This window comes from Lissotriton helveticus, chromosome 2_1, assembly GCF_964261635.1.
Source record: "Lissotriton helveticus chromosome 2_1, aLisHel1.1, whole genome shotgun sequence".
NCBI classification, from domain to species: domain Eukaryota; kingdom Metazoa; phylum Chordata; class Amphibia; order Caudata; family Salamandridae; genus Lissotriton; species Lissotriton helveticus.
Window position 1 is genome coordinate 110611443 of NC_136059.1, and position 15231 is coordinate 110626673.

At 49.2% G+C, this 15231-nt stretch overlaps 1 protein-coding gene across 6 annotated transcripts in view; it reads right to left on the reverse strand.

Moving 5' to 3' along the window:
* Window positions 1–15231, reverse strand: part of LOC144817774 (CD209 antigen-like protein C) — a 794201-nt gene that overhangs the window by 212023 nt on the left and 566947 nt on the right. The window lies entirely within an intron of this gene.

A 15231-nucleotide genomic window follows, 5' to 3' on the forward strand; every position in this document is an offset into this window, starting at 1 on the left:
ATCCCCTCGACAGAGCCGTCCTTTTCGGAGCACTTCAGGAGGTCGGGTAAGGGCTCGGAGTCATCTTCAGCTCCGTCATCCGTAGCTAACAGCAGGCTCAGCTCCGTGCGGGCAAAGTGAGGCTTGAGTCGGTTGGCGTGTAGAACCCGGAGGGGATTCCGGGGGGACTCCTTGTCCACCAGATAGGTGACGGGGCTCTTGCGCTCCACCACTTCGAAGGGCCCCGTCCATTTGTCTTGGAGGGCACATGGTTCGACCGGGGACATGACCCAGACCTGTTGGCCCGGCTTGAACTCGATGGACGAGGCGTTCTGGTCATACCAGCGTTTCATCTCCTCCTGACTGGCCTCCAGGTTGGCCTCGGCAAGCCTCCGGAATTTCCGAGTCTGGTTATGGAGGGTCAGGAGGTACCGGTAGACATCAGGCGGAGCATCTCGGACGTCGGTCTCCCAGCCTTCCTTGACCAGGCTGAGGGGACCTCGGACAGGGTGTCCGTACAAGAGTTCAAAGGGGCTGAACCCCAGGGACTTCTGGGGCACCTCCCGATAGGCAAACAGGAGGCAGGGCAGCAGGACGTCCCATTTGCGGCGTAGGGGCTCCTCCAGGCCCTTGATCATCCCCTTGAGTGTTCGGTTAAATCGCTCCACAAGTCCATTCCCTTGGAGGTGATACGGGGTGGTGAACTTATACGTGACCCGGCACTGTTGCCACAGGGACCGCATATATTTAGATATAAAGTTTGTGCCCCGATCACTCACGACCTCTCGGGGGAATCCCATTCTGGAGAAGATTCCCATCAGCGCCCGGCCCACCACAGGGGCCGTTATGGTCCGGAGGGGGATGGCTTCTGGGTAGCGGGTGGCATGGTCCACCAGGACGAGGATGAAGCGGTGTCCTTGAGAGGTGCGGGGGTCCAGGGGCCCCATTATGTCGATCCCTACTCGCTCGAAGGGGGTGGTTACCACGGGAAAGGGCTGGAGCGGGGCCTTGCCTTTTCCCCCGCTCTTCCCGCTGGCTTGACAGGTCGGACAGGTCCTGCAGTGGTTGTACACGTCGTTGCGCATCTTTGGCCAGAAAAAGTGGGTCACCAGGCGGCTGTAGGTTTTGTCCTGCCCCAGGTGCCCGGCGAGGGGCACGTCGTGTGCCAGGTTTATGAGGAAGTCTCTGAATCGTAGGGGGACCACCAACACTCGGCCGGCCCCGAGTTCGGCAATCTTCTGTTCGCTGTAGAGGAGGTCGTGGTCCCAGTAGACCCAGTGGGACCCCAGTGTGTCCCCAGCGGCTTGGGCGGTGGCTTGCTGCCGGATCCCCTCGAGGGAGGGGCAGGTCTTCTGTTCCTGCCGGAATTGTTCTCGGGTGGGGCCACCTTTATGATGCCATTGGACTAGTTTGGGGATGTCGCCGAGCTCGGGGAGGTCGTCGCTGTGGGGCTCTGGCGGCCCGGACTCACGGTCTGTTTCGCTCCCGATGGCGGGAGGCGGTGGCGCGGCCCATTCCTGTTCTTCGGTCGGGGCGGTCTCGGTCGCCGCCGGGGCCCGGGCTGCCATGGATCGGGTGGTGACGCAGACCCACTCGGGAAGTCCCAACATCCCCAGGTGTTCTCTCAGCTCGACTTGGGCCCAGGGGGAGCTCTCGAGGTCGTTGCCGAGGAGGCAGTCCATGGGGGCGTCGTCCCGGAAGTTCACCTTAAGGGTGCCCGACACCCCTTCCCACTCGAAGGGGATTCGGGCCATCTGGCACAGGGTCTCTGAATTGTCGACAGCCAGTACAGGGCATAGCACATTCGGCAGGATCTGTTCAGGGGTTACCAAGTGGCAGCGGATGGCTGTCACACTAGCCCCAGTGTCACGGAGTGCTTCGGTCCGTCGCCCATTGATATGGACCCACTGACGGTACTTTTGGGTGTTGCTCGGGAGGGGAGCTCGGGGATCATGTCTCTCTCACCTAGGCAGGCTAGGGCCATGGCGGCCGGCTCCCACTCAGTCTGGTCCTCGTTGTAGGCCTCTTCTTCTTCTTCTCCTCCTTCCCCGAGGGCGGCGGCCGCGATCTGGCGGGTTGGAGGTCCGGTGGGGCCGGTAGGCTGGTTCAGGGGGCATTGGGGGTCACTGGCAAAGTGACCTGGTCGCTGGCATCTGTGGCATGTGAGGTTCGGGCGGGGCCCCGGCCGGCCTGGGGGGGGCCCTCTTCTGATCAAGGTTGGCGAAGTGTTGACCTGGGGCGACCCCGGGGGCGGACTCCGGGGTGGTGCAGACGGGAAGTCTCGGCTCCGGTTCTGGCCTCCCCCGCCGCCTCGCTGGCGGGAGTGACCCTGGTTGTTCCGTCCGGATTCTCCTATCGGGGTCCAGGGGACCCGGGTGCTCACCCATCGATCGGCCTCGATGGCGAGTTTTCGTGGCTGGGTCAGCTTGCTGTCGAGTAGATGCTGTCGGAGCTCGACGAAGCAGTTGTTGGAGAGGTGTTCCCACACGATGAGGTCGAACAGCTGCTCGTAGGTGGACACCTTGCTGCCCTTGATCCACCCTTCCAGGGCCCTGCTGTAAAAGTTCACGTACTCCACCCATGTGGTACCGGGGATCTTCTTACAGTCTCGGAATCTCTGCCGGTACATTTCAGGAGTGAGACCATACCGGGTGAACAGGGCGTCCTTCATATGATCATAGGAGGACATCACGTCGTCGGCCAGTTCCAGCAGGGTGTCTCTTCCTTCGCTGACGAACTTCCCCCATAAGCCGGCACCCCAATCTTTTCGTGGTATGCGGTGCGCGGTCATGGCGACTTCGTAGGCCATAAACCACTGCTGGATGTCGTCATTTTTATAGCACTCTTTGACGACATCCTTGGGAATGTGGACCTTTGTGTCGGTAGGAGGTGGGGGGCTTCGGTTCACAGCGGTGCCAGCTTCTTCTCTCTTGGCCTTGATTTCCAGTTCTTTGAGGCCACGCTCGTGCTCGAACGTGAGTTTCTTTTCTTCCAATTCCCTCTGTCTCCGTCTCTCCTCCAGGTCTCCTTGCAGCCGGAGTTGCTCGATGGCCATTTTCTTTTCTGCTAGTTGGAGTTCTCCTTCCAGTCGGAGTCGGGCGAGCTCTAACTCATGGAGTCGGCTCCTCTCTCGCTCTTGGGCGTCTTCGTGGGAGAGGCCCGGGTCTCGGTTGGTGGTTCTTTCTACCACGGGGGCTGTTATGGTTCCCTGGGGCACATCTGGGACCGTGTCATCTTCAGTTCGGGGTGGTGTGGCTTCGGCCTCCACCCAGGTTTGCAGCGCTTCTTTAAAATCTTCTTTGGTGCTTAGTCCGGTGGTAGCGATACCTAAGTCTTTGCAAAATTGTTTGAGTTCTTTATGGGTGTATTCCTCCAATAGTTCCTTCTGGAACTGTAGGGATGTTACGGCTCCTGTAGTGGTCATAGTCGCTGTGGGTTTTTGTTAGCAGTGGGTGAGTTACTCGTTGCACGATTTGCGTTGGCTCGGATCCCGTCGCCTGCCACCAATGTTAGAAAGGCGACCCCAGGGGAGACGGAAGGTGTCTGACCGACTGCCCTGAGACCCACCAATCCTTATGGAATAGGCCGAGCGCCGTCAAGAGGCCTCCTTGGCGAGGTCCCTCTCGCACAATCGTACCTGACGAGCAAACACACCACTACAAAGGGACACCACACGAAAGTAGATACTTAAGAGTCTTTATATAAGAATAAAGGCAGGTTCTCGCAGCAATAGGTACAAAGGGATCGAGGGATCCTTAAAGTCTCGGTATCAGGGGAAAAGGGGTAGCGGGACAGTCTGGGTACCAACGGGTACGAGGATACCCGGCGCACAGCTCTCAATCCTCGAGCTGGGGGGTGCAAGGAGCCGCGACAGCGTCAGCAGGGCTCCGGGGATAGTTCAGCAATGTCGGGCCGCGACAGCGTCAGCAGGGCTCCGAGGATTGTTCAGCGATGTCGGGCCGCGACAGCGTCAGCAGGGCCCTGAAGGTCACGAGTTCAGCTTGAGCCGCGACAGCGTCAGCAGGGCTCCGAGGATGGTTCAGCGATGTCGGGCCACGACAGCGTCAGCAGGGCTCCGAGGATGGTTCAGCGATGTCGGGCCGCGACAGCGTCAGCAGGGCTCCGAAGGTTACGAGTTCAGCTTGAGCCGCGACAGCGTCAGCAGGGCTCCGAGGATAGTTCGGCGATGTTGGGCCGCGACAGCGTCAGCAGGGCTCCGAGGTTCCAGGTACAAGAGTTCTTTATCAGGATCAGCCGCGACGAGGTCAGCAGGGCGTCAACTCCAGGATACAACTGCTGTCCCAATCCAGGGCTCGCCCAGATATAGGACTGGAGTTCTTTGATGTCCGGACCCTCGCGCCTGGGGGTCGGAGGGGCCGGGATGAGTGCGTCCAGACACCCAGCAGGAGGGTGGAGCCAGCGCCCAGGGAGGCCGGAGGCGATCGATACCAGGCGTCCGGGGACGGCTGGAGGGCCATCAAAACTCCCCTCCTCCTAGATCCGTCGAGTGGCCACTCTACCACCTGGGGAGATCTTGGTGCCTCGATGTCGGGCTTCGCTGGGGCCGTGGCTGGGGTCGGACCGAGGCCACGTGCTCGGGACGTGATGGGCCCAAGATGGCGTCGGGCCTGAAATGGTGGTCCGGGGCGGTAGCCGGACCTGCAGAGTGGGGGGCGAGTAGGGTTCCAGGGGGGAGCCGTGGGTTGCCAGGGTGGCTGCTCTCGTCGAGGGTTCGTGGAGGTAGTGCCAGTGTAGGCGACAGCGGGTCGATGGAGGGCTGATGTCGTCCCGGGCCCACCATGCGGGAGGGGTAGGACCACGCCACGAGGCCGGGTCCAACATGCTTGAATTAGAGTTTGGGTCGTGTGAGCTAATCACTCTTATATCTCTGCTGCTGTCAAGTCATATTGTCACTCTTTTGACTCGTTCTTCTTCCCTTCTAAAATGAATAAGGAAATTGGGGGAACCATGGGAGACGTAAACTCTCCACTTAAACCTGATGATAAAAAGCAAATCAAATGTATTAATGTTTTGTTTTGCTGTTTTACGGAAGGCAAGATATCCTGGACCGACTATGTGGGTATAAAAAAACCTCTCCGTTTACTAGGTTTATTGTGTTGGCAGATTACACAATTCTAAAATTCATTCAGTTCGATGTTTTCGGGATTGGCGACTCTAATTTAGGTATTTTTACATAAATGCAATAATGAGCATTAATCTTAGAGTCAGACCTATTTATACCATGGACTTGTTTCTTTATCTAAGTGTCACAAGGATACTGTTGTGCATCTATTCAGTTTGTCAATTAGTGGGAATGACAGAGGCCGATTAACAGACAACCCAGCAAGGCCAGACCTACTCCTACTTAAGCTGCCATTTCCGACTTCTTGTCCTTATTCACACATTGCACATGCATAACGTTTGGAAGGTGGATGAGGGAAAGCTGCATCTTCATTGACAGATTTGTCTCTCTAATGTCCACCTTCGCATCTACATTGAAGGTGAACTGGTGCAGCTGTCCATTTCTGATAGTCGTACTTTATGCATTCTGCTGTGTTGCACTTCCTTCTGTTATATTCCATCCACTCATTTATTTCCGGGTGGGCATCCCCTTCTACGACTCTCTGTCCATACACTGCCTTCCTGGGAACTGTCATTCACGGATCCTCAGGTTCCAGTTGAAAATTCACTTCTGGAACATGTAAATCCAGTTAGGGGGACCCAAATGTCAAGGGACATAGCCACACACCCTAAACGAAAAACCAATAGTTTCCAACATGATTTCCCTGGTCTGTGGAATGTCTCTTCCACACTAGGAGATCCATATTGTGCTTCAAAATGTGACTCTCAAACCAGGATGCATAGAAAGTGCTTCAACACCTCATTGGGGTAACAAGCGCTATATAAATGCAAACCTTTTTTCCCTCTCCTATCCATCCGCTAACCTTCTCAATTCAAATAACTGACTAACATATCCACCACTCAAATTACTTTCATATTTCACTATACTAACTCATCACTAACCCTATTGGGTCCCGGAGTAGTATGCTACTTGCGAAAAAAAGCGCTTCAAGCGTCAACACTCCATCAGGGGTAACAAGTGCTATATAAATGCAAACCTTCATCTCTCCGCTAACCTTCTGAATCCAAATAACTGACTAACTGATCCACCACTCCAATTACTTTCATATTTCACTATACTAATTCAACACTAATCCTTCTTGGCTTCCGGAGTAGCGTGCTATTCGCCGAAAAAGCACTTCAATGCCTCGTCACGGGTAGTAAGCGCGATATAAATGCAATTACAATACAATACAATATTGGAGACGGCTCCTGTGGCCCACGGCTGCCGGCAGTGTCCTCGCGTCTCTGTTGGTGCGCTGCGGGCACCGGCATCTTCACTCCCGACCTGGGGGCCCAGAGATCAGGGGCATTCGGGGCAGCTGGCTGCATCATAGGGGTTGTGGTAAATAAATAAATAATACCTCTATTTTTGACTAGATACAACAATAACAGATAGCTCAATAAATAAGAGTCAAGATTCGAGGTAGTAGGAGTTTGCAGGTTTAATACAGCATAAAGGACAGGAACAGGACAACCTGCACGGGCAAGATCTGGGATGAGCGCGCTAACTTTTAATAACAGTACACAAGTATATATACTAAAACAATTGCATTACAGTACATACAGTAGGCGTAGCAGTGGGTGGGGTTAATAGCAGTCGCGAAAGATAAGGGTGAAAGTAGGTGTAACAGGAGGCGTGTACATAGACATGTGATGTAAACGTAACAGAATATGTCATAAACAGGGCGGAAACATGGAGGGGGCTACCTAAGGAGCCGGGACCTCTAACCTAGTGGTGCGCGCAAACTAACAATGACGTGTTACTAGGGAGAAGCTGGGGGCTATGACTTCTGCGCTAGAAGGAGAGACTGAAGTCTGGAGAGTCAGAGCGACATGTACCTAAACACTATCTAGTATCTGATGTTTAGAGAACATGTTGATAGAATCCAAAAGTTATCAGGGTAAAGGCTAACAGACTCTAAGACTGGTGCATGCATTATTCTACATGTAGTGCGTGTTGAGGAATATTAAATGACCATTAATTCAGTATTCCTCTTACATGGAGACGTAAAGGCTAGACCATGACGGAAACTATTGATGCGATTCAGTAGCTTAGGAATGCAGAGAAGGAGAGCTGGACTGATAACTAGAATCATAACATACTCTTGGCAGACCGGCAGGCAGAGCCAGGCCGAGCCGGTCACTGTGAGGCAGGAAGTAAGTGAAGGGTCAGGGATACAGGTGGGGGCTGTATCGCTCCTCGGAGAGGGTTCAGAAGACAGGAGCTGAATCTGAGTCCGGGCCCTTTTGAGGCCTAGAAACGGGGACTTTACCATGAAATAACGTGCACACTGTGAAACGTGGCAACGTAGCTTTACATAGGCCTGATATTCGTTGTATTCACGAAAACTGGGAATTGGCATACTAGAGATGGACACAACTGTAATTGCGTCTTTAATCGATCATGGGGAATACATATGCATATTAATCATGCACATACAACATAAGATGGGGAACACGTAGGGACACAGAACATGGCAAAATTTACTTTTCCACATTCCCTCCTTGTCACTACGTTTCCATCAGGAAACATCAATATTCATGATACCATCTATCATTTCATACAGTATCATTTGCTCGTCTCGAGTTTTCTTGGAACGGGATTTAGGACGGGACTTGGGACTAGGAATACAAGAGGTAGCACAAATGCCGCAAATCGCAGGGCCACATTGTATACAGAGGCAGCAACTGAATATGATCGCTACTGCAATACCTAGAAATGACAATACTTTCCATCCCCAGGCAGAAATTATACTCCAGAACCAACCGGACCATGTCCAGGTGCCTGGATTCTGGTGTAACTGATGGGCAATTTTATGAAGTCTGGTTATAGCTGAATAAACAGACGGCGCGTTATTAGGAATAAAAATGCAGCAACTAGATCCGATGACTCTACATGCTCCTCCTCTATCGGCCAGTATGACGTCAAGAACGAGACGATTTTGGAGCACGACAAATCTCATAGCAGATTGCTCTTCGGTTAAGTTACCTAGAGCAGAGGCAGTCTCATTCACTACTGCTTCAAGGGTTCTGGTTAATCTACGTATTAACTTACTATTCTGGATAGGTCCTATAAAGAAAAAGAAACCTCTATTGAAATCTGTATACTGTTCTAGAGCAGTTTCAGTTTGATCGACAATTGGGGACTCGATCTCCCTTCTATGTCTAAAGTGTACTAGATGTGTGTTTCTATGATAATCAGATGGGGCTAAGAAAACTGGTGGCAGTAGGAAGGCAATGTAACAGGTTCCATCCCAATCGAGGGGCAGACGAACATATGCGGTCTGACCACAAACAAAATAAGAATGACGTGAAGCTTTGAAAATAGATTTCCCACTGTCACTATACTTGACAATAGTAGCACAATCACTATGTCCTACATGTATGGAACCATTATTTCTGACACATAATTCGCCTTTGACTGGTAGTACTGAAATTGCAGGTAAGTCTGGAGTAGGATCAGACTGAACATTCAGGACCATAAAAGTCGAAGAATAATTACCCAAATTATAAACTTCATTTTCTAGATCTAACCCTGTTCTGTGGGGAAGACCTTGCTTGTCTGGAAAGCATGTACTGTTCAGAAAGGACATATCTGTTGAGGATGACGTTAACGTGGACCATGCTCCACATGAGCCATTATGTGAAAACGGATAAGGAAACAGTGGCAGAACTCCCTTCGGTGTCTGGAAAGGGGGGAGTCGACCACACACCCAACAATTAGTGGCATTGCTGGTCTGGTGTGAATAATGTAGCATACGGATAAATGAATTGTTGCGCATAGCAAGACGATAAGATAGTTCATGAGGAGGCAGATCACTAAAGGTGTGCTCTATTGTAGCATTAGAAAACTTATTTACATGAGAAATTGGAAAACATAAATGAAATGCATAACTCGTGCAGGTAACCATCAGGCTGAAAAATAATATGAAACTTAGAAAAATGATACATCGGATTGAGTTTTGACTAACTCTCTCACTATGGGGGTCTATTTCATACATGTCAGATACCTGTCTAACCGTTTCACCTAGGGGAGGACTTAGACAATTAAACTGGCTGACTTATTTTACTAGACCGTAGCTTCTTTTTATACTCCTGCTGCGGAGTTTCCTCTAACAGGGGAGGCTTTGAATCAATGTCATTTGCGGGACAGTCCTTAAGAATAGGCAAATGTTCAGACTTGAAAGTGTCCATAGAAGTGTCTTTGAGCTGTTTAGGTCTTAGTCCGTGAAATTTCTTGACGTGAGACAGATGGACCCACCCCTTCCTGCCTTCCAACTTGACGGCAGTACGGGTGGTTAAAAGGACTAACTTCGGCTCCTTCCAGCGAGGCTCAAGCGGACTTGAACGATCAAAATTCCGGACAAGAACCAAGCTTCCTGGAACGATTTCATGCGGTTTCACCTCGGTATTGTCTGGAAATGCGGCGGCAACCTGTGAACGACAAGAGTGTAGGGCAGACATCAAGGAAGCTAGGTAATCTGTCAGCATATTACTGGAAACATCTGTAATACTTCGGGGTCTGGGTGTACCCCACATATTCGGGGGGCGGCCGAATACGACCTCATAAGGGGACAGACCTGATCGGGAATGTGCGACCATGCGCATATAAAACAGAGCGACTGGCAGGGCTACTAGCCAGTCTACACCTTTTTCTTGACAGATTTTGGCAATGCGGATTTTCAAGGTTTGATTATGTCTCTCTACGAGACCGGCTGCTTCTGGATGGCGTACACAATGGAACTTCCACTGGTACCCTAACAACAGGGAAACGTGCTTCATTAGTTCGGATGAGAATGGCTGGCCGTTATCAGAATATACGACCCTAGGGAGTCCATAACGGGGGAAGAATTCACGAACCAACTGCTTGGCAGTGGTCGCGGCTGTGTAATCTGGGACTGGATATGCTTCTGTCCACCTGGACAAAGCGCATACAACTACAAGGACATACTTGAAACCTCGACATCGCTCCATCTGAATATAATCCATCTGGAGGACTTCAAAAGGGTGGTCAGGGGGCTGGAATCCACCTTGTTCCACCGGGACACTTTTACCTGGATTGAACTGGCAACATATCATACAGGTACGGACTTTCTGCTTGGCTGCAGCTCGTAAATGCTTGTTAAACCAAATGTTCTGGATACTGTCTAACATGGCTTTCTCTCCTAAGTGTGCTGGACTATGTGCGGTATTGATAATGACTTGAACCATTGAGTCGGGGAGAAACCATGTGGCTTTTCCCTTCGTCAACCATCCCTGATCTGTCTGGACCCCTCCTTGTTCGGACCATTTCTTGATTTCTTCAGGAGTAGCATGTCACTGGATATCTATGACATCTTGAGTAGGGTCCTTAACTGTCATACAAGTAGTCTGTTCTGGAGTGGATGTCTGTGTCTTGTTAACTGGCATGTCTGGTGTCTGTGCTGTAAGCTTGGCTGTTCGATCTGCTAGATCATTACCTTGAGAAATAATGTCAGTAACTTTCGTATGTACTTTGCACTTCATGATAGCAATAGATGTCGGTAAATGTATTGCATCTAACAGAGCTTGAATGAGGAGACCATGCTGAATCTTGGTTCCATGAGAAGTCATGAAACCTCTCTCCTGCCAGAGCACTCCGAAGTCGTGTACAACTCCGAATGCGTAGCGTGAATCTGTGTAAATATTAACTTTCAGGTTCTTGGCGTGTATGCAGGCTTGTGTCAGAGCAACTAGCTCTGCTGCTTGAGCAGACAAGGTGTCAATACGGTGTGTTTCAATAACTTCAGTGTCAGTAGTCACTGCATACGCGGCTACTAGTTCTCCTGTACTTGTTCTCATACATGAACCATCCACATAAAGTGTCAGGTCGGGATCTGGTAATGGAATATCTGTCAGATCTTGTCTTGGCTTAGTCATAGTGTTAACAACTTCCACACAATCATGTGTGGCAGGATTCGAAATAACTGACGGTAACAGTGTAGCAGGATTTAGAACGTTGCAGTGTCTGATTTCTATGTGTGGTTGGAATAGTGTCAGTTCATAACCTGTCAAACGTGCAATTGTCAAGTGCTGGGTCTGAGTTCGGTTTAAAAGAACTTCCACGGAGTGTGGAACTTGTACTGTTAAGGGATGTCCTAATACTATGGAATCACTTTGTCTGATAGCTAGTGCTGTGGCTGCAACTGACTTGAGGCACGCAGGCAAAGCCTGGGCTACAGGATCTAGTGTGCTCGAAAAATAAGCACAGGGCTTGTATTGTCCGGCTTGATCTTGTGTGAGAACAGATAATGCTGTACCATCACGTTCTGTGACAAAAAGTGTAAAAGGCTTACTGTAATTCGGTGTAGCTAGAACGGGAGCTTGGCATAAAGCTTTCTTTAATTCATTGAAACTAAGTGTATGTTCAGATGTCCAAGGGAGGACAGTCGATACGGCTGCCTCCTGTGTCGTTAACTGTATCAGTGGCTTGGCTAGAAATGCATACTGAGGAATCCATTGTCTGCAGTAAGAAGTAAGGCCGATAAAAGCACGTACCTCCTTCTGTGTCTTGGGCTGTGGAAGACTCGCTATTAACTGGATACGATCGGGTGTCAACTGCCTACCCCACTTGGACAGTAAGTGGCCTAAGTAGATCACTTGCTGGACACAGAATTGAAGCTTTGAAGGAGACACCTTGTGCCCCATCTCGGCTAGAAAATACAGAACTGTGAGTGATGCTCGCTCGCAAGCACGTTCAGAACGGGCTGTGATCAGTAGATCATCGACATACTGGAGCAGGGCAGTGTCAGTTGGCATGTGAATGTTGTCTAGTTGTCTCTTAAGTGCTTGACTGTAAATGCTAGGACTTTCGGTGAAACCTTGAGGAGCTCGTGTGAATTTATAGCTCCTTCCATTTAAACAAAAACCGAAAAGGTACTGGCTGTCTGGATGAATGGGGACACTGAAAAATGCATTCTTGAGGTCGATTACTGTAAAAAATATTGCCTCAGAATCAATAGCTGTCAATAGGGATGAGATATCTGGAACAACTGGATACTGGGGGATAATACATTTATTGAGTTCTCGAAGGTCAATCACTAATCGATATACTGGGGGTGCATTTGGATCAGTACGTTTCATGACTGGAATGATCGGAGAATTACATACATTGGAGTCAGTTTCTACAACTACTCCTTGAGCCATGAGCTCGTCAATAATTTTGGATAAGGCTGCTACAGCCTCAGGTGGCAATCTGTACTGTCTGATTCGTGGCAAGACTATACCTTGCTTGAGAGTCACACGATGGGGTGTGATTTGCATGAAACCAACATCAGTTGGACCTTGCGCCCATAGATGCTGCGGGACATTAGACAATCTCGGATCAAAATCTCGTAATACATAGTGACCCTTGAAGTCACGTAAAAACAAACGTATCCCCTCTGGGGAACAGCAAATAACTGCACCTAATTCTTTCAGTGTCTTAATGCCTAACAAATTTTCTGGACATGATTTCGTAAGCAATAGATCAGTAGTTCGGGACAATGGACCTACTTCTAGAGTAACTGGTTTAGAAATCTCGTTTATAATAGGCTTTCCTGAAAATCCAAGGGAAACATTTCTAGAGCCTGAGAGCGGAGCCCCTGGAACCTCGTCGTGACTTATAGTCGTCCTACTTGCCCCTGTATCAATCAGAAACTTTCTGTCTTTCCCTAATACTTGGCTGTGAACATAGGGACCTTCTTGATCTACAGGAATCTCGATGAGAGGCAAGCCTACCTCCCTCTCTAGGCTGTTTCATGAATACGCTTGATACTCTGGATACTCGGATTGTGCATACTGGTACATCTGCTGTGTAACATGCTGTGTTGCAGCGATAGGCTGCGGTGCTGGAACTGTCTGTTGTGCATTCTGTGGCTGAGAAGTCTGTGAAACTTGTTCTTGTCTAGGCGGACGTGGTCTTTCTTTAGTTTTACCAGTGGCTATATTGTGTTTCAGGACTGCACACTCGTTTATAAAATGACCTGGCTGTTTACAATAATTGCATGTCCCTTTAACGGGAGCGGCAGGATGATTGGCTTGATTCGGACCCCTCTTCTGACTGTCTTGAGGAACGGATTGTGCAACTAGTACTTTCATTTTCGTGTCTTTCATACGTCTTCTCTCGTGTTCTTGCTCTTCTCTGATTCTATTCTGGTGATACTGGAGCATCTGTAACATCTGGGACGGTGTACTAGCTTGCCATGTACTTTCGACTTTCAAAACTCGATTCTTAACTTGTGGACTTGGATTCTCGACTAATTTAGTAACAAAAAGATGAGGGTATGACTCGCTACTCGTCTTCAAACCACTGTTTATTATGAAGCATTTCTCAAATCTGGAATAAAAATCACTAGTGTCTTCGTCTTGTTTCTGTTTACAGGCTGAGATTGCATCCCAGTCTTCCTTTTTAGTGGCTAGTAATCTAGGCAAAACTTGTATCAATAATTCTGGTAATTCTTTACATTTCTCTCCAAGACCGGTACCTGGTACTCGTATCTTATCTTCAGCTTCTAGGGCTGTCCAATCGATCTTTTTCTCTCCCACCTCCCAATCTTTCTCCTTGAGTTTTTCATATATGCCCGCAGGCAACAGGACTTTTAACATTTTAATAATATCTGGATACGTGTATTCTCCCATACGGAGCATGTCTTTTAATTCTCGGTGGAACCCTGCTGGATCTTTGTCGTGACAGGGAATTAATTTCTTCATCTCTAAGAGTTCCATCTTGGTAACTGGGGTGTAAACAAATACTCGTTGCATTTCACCACCCGCTGTCCTAACTGGGTGTACTTCTCGTAGCGGATGCTGTCTGTCTATGTAAAACGGTTTACTTTCTGGAGGTGAGACATGAACAAAATGCGGGTTCAAAAACGTACTATATTTGTGGCGCTGTTCTAGAATGACACTAATTAAATCGGTACCTAAACCTTTCCATCTATACTGGAGTAACTCGTTCAGGATATCATGTAACGGACCTGGATCAGAATGTTGACCCTCATACAGTGTAATGAGGTGTTGGGTCATATACATACCCACCAGTCGCTGCTCGGCTGGGGGCGATTTCAGAAACATTTGTGCCACTATTTCGTCTGGAAAAGTGGTAGAATCAGTAATTCATCGGACTGCTGATCGGGCTAGTTCTTGTTCATGCATAGTACTTAATTCACTATAACCGATTCGTGATTTCAGAATTTGATCGGTAACTTGAAATACTTGTTCTAGAGAGCCTTGTTCTGGTGCTGGATGATGAAAGACTTTCTTGTGTTCTAGGCGTAAATGTCGGTCTGGAAATCTAGATTTACCTACATACGCTATTCTGGCGGTATTCTCGTCCTCTACCTCTTCAGTAGAAGAGTCATTTTCTTTCTCGCTTACTTGTGCTTCTTTGCGTTGTTCGTGTAACCTTATTATTTCTTTACGAATTTTCTTGTACATATGCTCTATACTATTGAGTGTCTTGTGCTTACCCTCGGCTATATTATCACTCCACCTTGTCAGAACTTTCATTTCGACCGGATCTTTAGTCGGGGAATCTTGTTCCCGTATTAAACAATTGATCAGAAACTTTAATAACATCAACTGGATCTCAGCTTTTCTGAGAGACATGACTTCACCAATACTTTCTGGATCTTGTCCTGTACGAATGAAACGATACATTCTGTCTAGATCTTCTTTCATATTCGGTAGGGTGACCAAATACTCGGACACCTGCCTTATACGTACGGAATATAGAACCATACTATCCTCGCCTGGGACTGGATCATAACAGCATTCAGTAAGAACTCGTCTGATTTCTGCAATAGACTTATATTTGGGCGTACGCTGTAACGCACGTTCATGTAACTCGACTGCTCCTAAACGTCTACTTGGCGGCGGGGTAGCAGGAGGACCTCCTCCCGCGGCCCCTATACTGGAATCATTGACTGATACTCTTCGTGCTGGCAGAGTGACTGATGTGGCGGGAATTTGTACTACGGGCTGGACCGGGGGTACCGTAACAGGTACTGCTACAGGTGCCCCGGTGGCTGGAAGACCATGAATTACATTATTTACAGGAGCTGGTGGAACAGGATTTGCATATTCTGGGACTGTGTCGTCCAAATAGGACGAGATAAAAATATCAGCTGC